Consider the following 9,925-nt stretch of genomic DNA (forward strand, 5'->3'; position numbering starts at 1 on the left):
CCAGGCACAGAGGATACATTGAACAGATGCCAGAGACCTCTGTATGGCTCTGTTATTGATCCCTGTCACCACCCAGCGATGGCAAGCCCACAGCCTACAAGGCCAACCAGACGACTTATGCATAGGCCGCTTTGCCTGGACAGGGCAATGAGGTAAGAACTCGTCAAGGGAATATTTCTTAGGAACTGACCTTTCCTTCCAGACTGAAGAAAAAAGGGAATGGGGTGAGTGCAGAACTCGCAGAAGTATAGGCAAAGAGAGCAGCAGGTGCAAAGGCCCCGAGGAAGCAATGGGCTGGTGTATTCAAGGACTAGCAAGAAGATGGCCGGTGCAGCTAGAAGGGTGGGTGAGGGGAAGACACATAAAAGATGAGGGGAGAAAGTGAAGCGAGGACCAGATAATGAAAGACCTCCAGATCATTAACGAGACACATGTGTTCCATAAATAGTATGGTGAGGAGCCACTGGAGGGTTTTAAGCTGGAGTGATATGACCTGATCTAAATGCATGGGAATGAACTGCAGGGGACCAAGGAGGAAACTCAGCTGGAGTTTGATCCAGCCTCTACTTGATTGCCTGTCAAAGATGAAGAATGCCGTGTAATCCTCATAAATCTTTCCGTCTCCAGTAAGTATTTTCACTTCCTTCAACTGTTCCTCATAGGGTATATCCTGCTTTGGGCCCATTGACTTCTCGGAGCTCCTTCCCACACCGTGTTCTATTTCTGTGATTTTTTTCTCTACTCCATCAGCCCCACCCCATGCCTCAGTGGTCTGTTCTCTTATATGAAAAATTAATCCTATTTTCTTTCCCCTGCTGATAATATTAGCAACAGGCTGGTTATTACAGCAGCAGGAGGGGGCAAAGGGGGAAGCTGAGCCAAGGTACCAGAGCAGTAGAGAGCTTACCCAGCCCTGCCAGGAGCTCTAAGCTGGGATGGCCTTTCAGAGTTGTCCTGAGTTGGGACAAGAGGGTCAGCCTTCATACCCCCATATCAACCCAGCATTAGCTATAGGCAGCCCTGGAAAGGGGCATGACACAGGATAGGTGGCTCTCTTCTGCTAGGCAATTGTCCCAGGAGCTGGAGAACAAGGCTTGTGCTCTCAGTGAAGAACTAAGTGGCCCACCCCAGCACCCACCATAATAAGCAAAGAGGACTGGAGCTGTCCCTATATCTCTTGGCTTTCCTCTCCTCTATGCATCATCACTTTCAGATATCCCTCCTCTCTCAGGAGCATGTATGACCACAGGTATTTCCAGACCTATGTTCTACCAGCTCGGCTCTTCCCCCTGGTCCCAACAAAAACCCAGGGTTGAGCTCTTACTGGCCCAGATCGATGACCTTTCCTCTGCCAATGATTGTTGTTACGGCGGTAATGGGATCGGCTCTAATGTAAAGGCGGCGTTACAAATGTTAGTACTTAGCTGTTACTCAGAGCCAATGCAATCGCAAGTAAAAACGTAGTGCCTGGAAATTGATAGGTGCTCCGTCTACAGGGCTGCTGGGGCTGCTGTTAGGAATTAGATGGGTATTCAGGGTTGGTAGCTGAGATGGAACATTCTGGGGCCAGGGGAACGTAAAATAGCATAAGAAAGACAAAGATGAGTTGAGGGACAGTGAGCAAATCAGGTTAACAACTTGGAGAGTTTCAATGACAGACCAAGAGCCGGCAAGCCTGGAAAGCAGGTTGGCAGAGACTATAGAGGGTTTGAACAGGAGAACGAGGAGTCTGCAGATTGTCCTCCCGGCCACTGGCACTCTGCTCTGCAAAGTCACCTGTCCACAAAGAATACCAAAACAGAGGAAAAAAACAAAAAAAGCTATAGCAATTGGACAGAACAAATGTATGCCCATCGACTCTAACAATAAATCTTTGGGAACTGTATTTTTCATCTTTTCTATTCCATTTTTTTAGAAATTAATTTTTATAAAAACAATGGTCCATGATGGATTGGAAATGTTGTTTTGTTTTGTTTTGTTTTGTTTTAATTAGTCCTTCTCCCCAGAGAGTTTGAGAAGCACCACTGAGGCCCACAGAGAGCCATCCAAGTTTTATGACAAATGTCATGTATGGGATACCACTTTTCCTAGACTAAAGTGGAGAGAAAACAGAGCTCCCGCGACCGTCTGGGTGAGCATCTCTACAGGCCAGTGGCAGCAGAGACCTTGGCAAGGAAGGAATCAGGACAGGGGCTCCGTTTCTACAGGGGGCTGGACTCCACAGGGTGTCCATGTGCAGGGAGAACTGTGATGCAGGTGGGTACCGATCTACTGAGAGGCCCTCACACTTCAGACACCACAGGGAATCAATCTGGGACTCCAAACACCGCACCGGGGCAAGATGACGACAGACTGCCCTCTTGGTTGTAGCCTTGGCCCTGCTGCGTTCCTGGGCCCCACCCCCAATCAGGTCACATTGGTTCTGCTTCTGAAACAGCTCTCCCATCCCCCCACTTCTTGCCAGCCCCCTTTCTCTCACCTCCCATCTCTGCCCTGAATGCCTATCTCCCCTGAAGGGACTTAGATTTTGTTACTCCCTGACTCCAGAACCTCTCCTGGCTCCCCACAGTCTGGGAAAAACACCCAACTCTTGAGTGGGGCATTTAAGATCACCACCACATGTCTCCAAACCCCACCTTTCTACTGAAATGCCCTCTTCTCCCTCTCCCAATGTTCCAGCTGCTCCCCACAACCCCTTGCCCTTTTGCCTTTCCTCCCACATCATGCTCTGCGGTCATGAATTAGTTACTTTTACTATGCGGAACAAACTCTCCAAGGCCACTCCCTGAACCAAAGGACGCAAGGGACATGGGACCCTCCCATGGTCACCTGGGGGCTCATCTGAGACCTGGCTGCCATGTGATGCCCTCTCATTTTAGCAAATGGGAGGAAAGGTCAGAAAGCAGGCATAAGGAAGTGACCTTGGCTGGGTTTCTTGCCGGTGTCCCATGGGCTAGCTTAATCCCTTCTTGAAAAGAAAAGGATCAGGGTGAGGCTCCTTTTTCACCCGGGTTTTGGCTACATAAGAGCCTGGATGTGTAAGGGGAATTACAGTGACTTGGGTACACAGGTACTGATCCACTCAGCAGGCGCCCACAACCTACTGGGGTGATCAACCCTGTTTGTAGCAGAAGTTAGACAAGTTCACCCGGGTGTCCAACACCACAGAGTAGTCAGTAGCAGGCTGGGAATCTGAACCCCAGCACTATACAGGTTGCTTCTTAATCTCAGATAAGACCAAAAAAGGAAACATCCAGAAGCCAGGACTAGGAGAAAGCCGCGACCAGATGAAAACCAGCCCACCTGAGGAATGTCACTTAATCTCTTTTAGCAGACCGGGGATTTGAACCCAGGCACTGAATGCAATTGTTTCTTTATCATCAGATAAGACCGAGAAAGTGAACACCCAGATCCCGGACCCACTCTTTTAGAAACCTGCTCACCTTAGGAAGGTCACTGAATCTCTTTGAAAAATGTGGTAGAACTAGGTGTTTTTGCAAGATTCCTCCCTTCTCTTACGTTCTTTGACCCTGAGTAGTAATAACAGCTGATACTTGTTGAGTGTGTTACACGCACTGCTATCATGCTAAGTGCGCTTTTAAGCCAATTATCTCATTTGATCCCACGTGCCCTTATGAATAAGTGCCGCTGTGATTGCCCTTTGACAGAGGAGGCGGCTATGGTCTGGAGAAGTTAAGTTGCTCTCCCAAGGTCACAGTTCCTTAAGCAGGGGAGCAAGTTTCTGACTTCAACAAGCTGACTCCAGTGTCCACACTCGGCCTGTCGGGCTTCCAGAATCACCAAATCCAGGTCTTCTGGGAGGCCTGGCTCTCTCCAGCCTCGAGCCTGGGCCACCAGCTGCTTCCTCACCGAAACAGTCCACCTACCTCCCCCAAGTTCACTTGTCCTTGGTAATTTCTGGCCACCAGACAAGTCTCTGGAAGGCCAGACCCCTACGTCAGGCCAGCTAGCCTCCCCCGAGGCCTTCCTGCTGCCCTGACCTTCCCCCATCATCTCTCTGCTCTTTACTTTCCCAATTACTTTTCTGCTGTCCACACTGGGCTGTAAGCCCCAAGAAGGCCAGGAACACCCCCACCAGCCCCAGCCGCCTTGCTTCCCGAGGGCATAGAACAAGGCACTGCACCCTGAAAGAAAAATGTGTTCACTCACAGCAGCACTCGCTGAGGAGACGCCAAACGTGAATGCTGCCTCACCTCAACCGGTTCTAACCGGCTGAAGCAACGCTGGTTGCTAGGCCCGTCCCAGAAGCCACTAAAGACTCTTTTGTGACAAAGAACAATGGGACCGTTTCTAAACCATCCTGTTCAGGGTGCCTGTTGTCCGTCCTTAATTAGGATAGCCACCAGGAAAGCCTGTTTTTCCTAATTCTTTTCTCTCAGAAAACATGTCAGTGAATTTCTTCACTGGCGTGTTCCCTCACCCGGCAAGTAAAAATCACAGCATTAATATTATTATTATTATTATTATCATTATATTTGTCAATGGCTCTGATGCTCTGCCTTATTCTTTGACAGCACATCGTGGATTCAATGAAGTTTTTGTTGAGCATCATAAATACATAAATACAAACATCAGGTGGGGGAGGATATGTCCATGGCTGCCTGAGGAACCAGGAGGAAGGCAAAATCACTTCTCCCCAAGATAACAAGGGGGACGTTCATAGAGCAAGTGACCTGGGTTTTGGTGGTCATCATTCACTTTTTCCTAATCCAGTGCCTTCTTTGTTCCAGCCTGCCTTTTCCAGCATAGATCCCACAAGGCGTCAGTTCATCGTCATTCTTAGCAATTGTCTCAATGCCTTGCCCTTCTGGCTTCCATCACCTCCCCCTAGACGTATCCAACCACCTGGTCTCACCCCCGGACACTGCTGGAGAAAGTCACATCAACTGGATACATGGGGCCCTCCACAAATTCATAAAGTCGTGCTTTGTTCTCAACACTGTCAGACGTTTCTCCACTCAATTCATTCCCCTATTCTAAAAAGTCCAGCCGATCACCTCCTCCTTCACTGATTAACTAAAAGCCTCAGGTAGGAGCTCTTCAACTTCTCCTGCCTCAGCTAGGAATCTAGCTACATCGGTCCCAACCAATTCTCCTTCCCTTCTCCTAAAGCCAATCCCGCTTCTGAGCTTGGAACCCATCCACTTGCCTTCTCAGCAGAATGCCCTACCTTCCCCGTGTCCTTCCGGCTCAGCTACCCTCCTCTCAAATGGATCCACCCCATTATCATTTAAAAATGTTCAAATCCTTCATATCTTAAAAGGAAACCAAATCCTTCTCTCTCTCTTGCTCTTTCGTTCTTCACTCTCTTGCTTCTCTTTCTCTTTGTTTTAGTAATCTCTACACTCGATGTGGAGCTCACACTCACAAACCCGAGATCAAGAGTCCCATGCTCTACTGACTGAGCCAGTCAGGCATCCCTCAACATCCTTCTCTTAACCCTCTTACTCGTCTCCAGCTACAGCCTCCCAGTCAAACCTCCTGAGAAGATGGAAGAAGGGTCATTGAGTATAAAAACTCCCTTCATTTCATCACCCTACTGGAGGTTAGCTTTCACTTCCATTTGCTCTTAGAAAGAACCTTGCCAGGCTCACTGATGACTTCCATGTTGCTAAACTTAACAGATAATTCTCAGTTCTTCTCTTGACTTCTTAGGAACACGTATTCGACCGCTCCCTTTTTCTTGCAACACTCTGTCTGGGTTTCTTTGTCACACTATCTACTGCTCTGCCTGTTACCTCTTGAGTTCTTCATGGACCCTCTCAGTGGGTCGTCTCCCAAGACCAGCTCATGATTTTAATTACCATCTGCTTTCTAATGGTTTCTAAATCCAATCTCCATCTTAGATCTCCCCTTAGAGTTCCAGACCCACGTATCAAATTCCTTCCTTTTTTGTTAAGCCTATTTCTAAGAGCAGTTTAAGGATCATAACACAATTAACAGGAAGGTATAGAAATTTCCCATATACCTCCTGGCCCACACATGCCTAGCCTACCCCATTATCAACATCATGACCAAGTGTACATAATCACTTAGTTTACATCAGGTTTCACTTTTGGTGTTGTACACTTCCTGGGTTTGGACAAATGTTTAATGACATATACCTGTCATTACAATATCACATAGAGTATTCTCACTACCCTAAAAATCCTCTGTGCTCTGCCTATTCATCCTTCTCCCCAACCCCATCCCTGACAACAACTGATCTTTTTTAGTGTCTCCATAGTTTTGCCTTTTCCAGGATGTCATATTGGAGTCTACAGTATGTAGCCTCTTCAGATCAGCTTCTTTACTTAGTAATATTCATACAAGTTTCCTCCATGTCTTTTCATGACTTCATAGCTCTTTTCTTTTTAGTGCTGAATAATATTGCATTGCCTGGAAGTAGCACCTACAGGAGGACATCTTGATTGCTTTCAAGTTTTGACAATTGTGAGTAAAGCTGCTATAAAGTCCTTGTGCAGATTTTTGGGTGGATATAAGTTTTCAGCTCCTCTGAGTAAACACCAAGGAGCCTAACTGCTAAATTATATGGTAAGAGTATGGACAGTTTTGGGATACCTCGGTGGCTCAGTCAGTTAAGCATCTGCCTTTGGCTCACGTTGTGATCCCAGGGTCCTGGGATCGAGCCCTATATCAGGCTCCCTGCTCAGTGGGGAGTCTGCTTCTCCTCCTCCCTCTGCCTCCCCCCATCCCTGCCACCCACTCATGCTCTCTCTCTCTCTGTATCTTTCACAAATGAATAAATAAATTCTTAAAAAAAGAGAAAGAGAGAAACCACTAAATTGCCTTCCAGAGTGGCTATGCCATTTTGCATTCCCACCAGCTATATATGAGAGTTCCTATGGTTTTACATCTTGTCAGCATTTGGTGTTGTCAGCTGCAATTGCTTCTAGACGTCCCTACCTAGATGCCTCAAAAGGCATACCAAACTCAAGACTGGTGGTCTTCCCACCCTCTCCACACCAAACCAAATCTTCGACCAATATTTTATCTTTTGGATGATGACATCACCAACCAGACAGAAACCTAGGATTCTTCTTTGATACCCTCTTCCCTCTTTCTCTATATTCACCCCACACTCGACTTTCCTGTTCATTTTATCTTCATGATGCCTTCTGGATTGGTCCAGTTCTCTTCAGCTTCTCTGGTGCCAGTCCAGCTCAAGTTTTCATCTTTCACCCAGACTATGGCAAAAGCCCCTAACTCTCCTACCTACCTTATTCCCTGTGTTGCAGCCAACGTAATGTTTCCAAAACCTTGAAATGATCATGGATCCCCTATGTTGAAAATCTTTCAGTGGCCTTGCTTCTTCGTCTGTTTTAAATAAAGACCTGGCCTTCAGAGCCCAGGCCATCTGGTCCCCCCACCTCTCAGGTATTGTTTTCCATATTCCATCACTAGTCCCTCCTTCCCTCTTTCCAGTTCAGACATATTGTGCCTCTCCCTCCACACGACCTTCACACACAGGGTTGCTTCTGAATAGGATGCCCTTCTTCCCCTGCTCTTTGTCTGGCTGGATCCTACTCCCCCCCCCCTTTTTTTTTAAGATTTTATTTATTTATTTGAGAGAGAGCACGAGAGGGGGAGGGTCAGAGGGAGAAGCAGAAGCCCCACCAAGCAGGGAGCCCAATGTGGGACCCGATCCCACGACTCCAGGATCATGACCTGAGCCAAAGGCAGTCGTTCAACCAATGGAGCCACCTGGGCACCCCACCTACTCACCCTTTTACATCAATCAGTATCAGGTCCTCAGCAAAGCCTTCTCTGACCTGGCTCAGACCAGGTTTTTAGACATTACGGAAACAAGTGTTCCCTTCAGAGCCTTCCTATCAGTTTGTAAAACAGACACACAGATGTAATTATACGACTGATGCCTCTTTCCTCCCAGTAGCCTGTCCTCTTGCTGAGAACAAGGGTATGTTTATTTTACTCATTGTTTGATCCCCACGTATTATTAATATAGGGCCAGAAAGACTGTAAACCCTTAATAAATACTTGTTAAATTATGACTGAATGTGGGGGGAGAAGCTGCTGGTTGTGAGTTTTCTGAAGGAGTGGACTGTGATGAATTCACTAGTGTACCTTTGTAACCTGGTAAATGGCTGACTCTGGGCCTTACACCTAGTGGGAGCTTAATAAATGCTGGTAGGACTGAATTGAATTGAACTGAATTGATGCTCCATACCATCCATCAGAGTGCCATCCCAGCTCCACTCTGAAATAAGTCTTGAGCTATCATTTACTGAGCAAAACTATGTGCTCATTATTATACTGAGTGCTTTTCGTGTGTTATCCCATTTATTCCCAAAGACATCATGAGATGGATATCAGTTTTTTAAATTTTTATAAATGAAGGACCGCATGGGTTAAGATCTCTATCGGAAACAGATGACACACCCAGCTCAGGATGATTTCAGAAGAACTGCGTGAAGGTTCTCTTAACAAGGCTTTGTGCAGGGGGAGAGTAAGACACAGGAGAGGATGTAATACTCCAGAACAAGTAAGGGCTGGGAGGAGTTCATTACTATTTCTAGTCCTGAAGGTTACCAGAGCCCATACACAGAGGGGGCAGGGAGAAAGGGGCAGCCAGCCAGGAGCTGAGACCATGCTGGAGGGATGTGGCCAGCAATCGGTGGCCCTGAAGGAACATGAAGAAAATGCCCCGACCTCACTTTTCTCCCTCATTCTGCAGCACTGTACTGGCTGAATCCAATGGGGAGCCAGAGAGCAAGGGAATCCTTGATGCCATCCTAGAGTCCAGCTTCCCAAGGCTTACAGCAGCTGGGGAAGGATGGAGAACAGAGATGGAGATGCAAACTAGAAACACCCAGCATGAGTCCCAAGACCACCGCCCTCAGAGACAGAGCTCTCTTCCCGAAGGTCCTCACTGCCCACCTCTAAAATCCTCATAAAACATAGACTCGCTGTGCGTATAAACACCTTCTTGGAATGGAGATCGAGAAGTTAGTGTTCTTCTACTTGCCAAGCACTGATGACTAGATATTCCAAGACTAAGTCATTGGCTGGGACAGCATGGGGCTGTGGCCCAGGGGATATTGGAAATACAGAGAGGACATAACAGGGTGATCACCAATCCAGTATCTTCCCACTCTCCATGCCCAGGAGGATCCAGAAGAAGGGAGAGTCTGTCCTGAACTTAATTCATGCACAGGGTGGAGAGAATATAAAATCCAGCCACCTTTAAGTCTCATGGTTTGCATCTACTCCTATACTTTAAAACAGATCATCTGAGGGGTGCCTGGGTGGCTCAGTGGGTTAAACCTCTGCCTTCAGCTCAGGTCATGATCCCAGGGTCCTGATATCTAGCCCGGCTTCGGCTCTCTGCTCAGCAGGAGGCCTGTTTCCCCCTCGCCATCTGCCTGCCTCTCTGCCTACTCGTGATCTCTCTCCCTCTGTCAAATAAATAAATAAAATCTTTAAAAAAAAATAAAATAAAACAGATCATCTGAGAACAGGCTAACTCAACTAATATCCATTTCACCCTGATTTAAATCTGGTGGTTATAGCTCTAATGACACATTCTGTGTTCTTAGACTTCCTCAGTGGCTCAGTCTCTAAAATGAGGACCAGAGGACATGGGGACATCCCACACTTGCATAATTTTAATGACTATCTGCAAAGGAAGTACAGTGAGCTACTGTTATCTATTATGAACATTCTTTCGAACATCTTCCCCTTTCTATCTTCAACTGAAGCTTTAGACTAGTAGACATCTACCAGCTGAAAGAGAAATCCAAAAGTCATTAACCAAGAAGCACCAATTCTAGCAAACTTGACTCAGCAGGGACGGATCTTCCTCCTACTTCCTTAATAATTAAATCCAGCTCCTGCTGGCCAAACATTTTGTTGTTGTTGTTACGGTACTACAGGCTGCTTGAAT

This window comes from Martes martes (genome assembly GCF_963455335.1).
Source record: "Martes martes genome assembly, chromosome: 12".
In the NCBI taxonomy this organism is placed as follows: Eukaryota; Metazoa; Chordata; class Mammalia; order Carnivora; family Mustelidae; genus Martes; species Martes martes.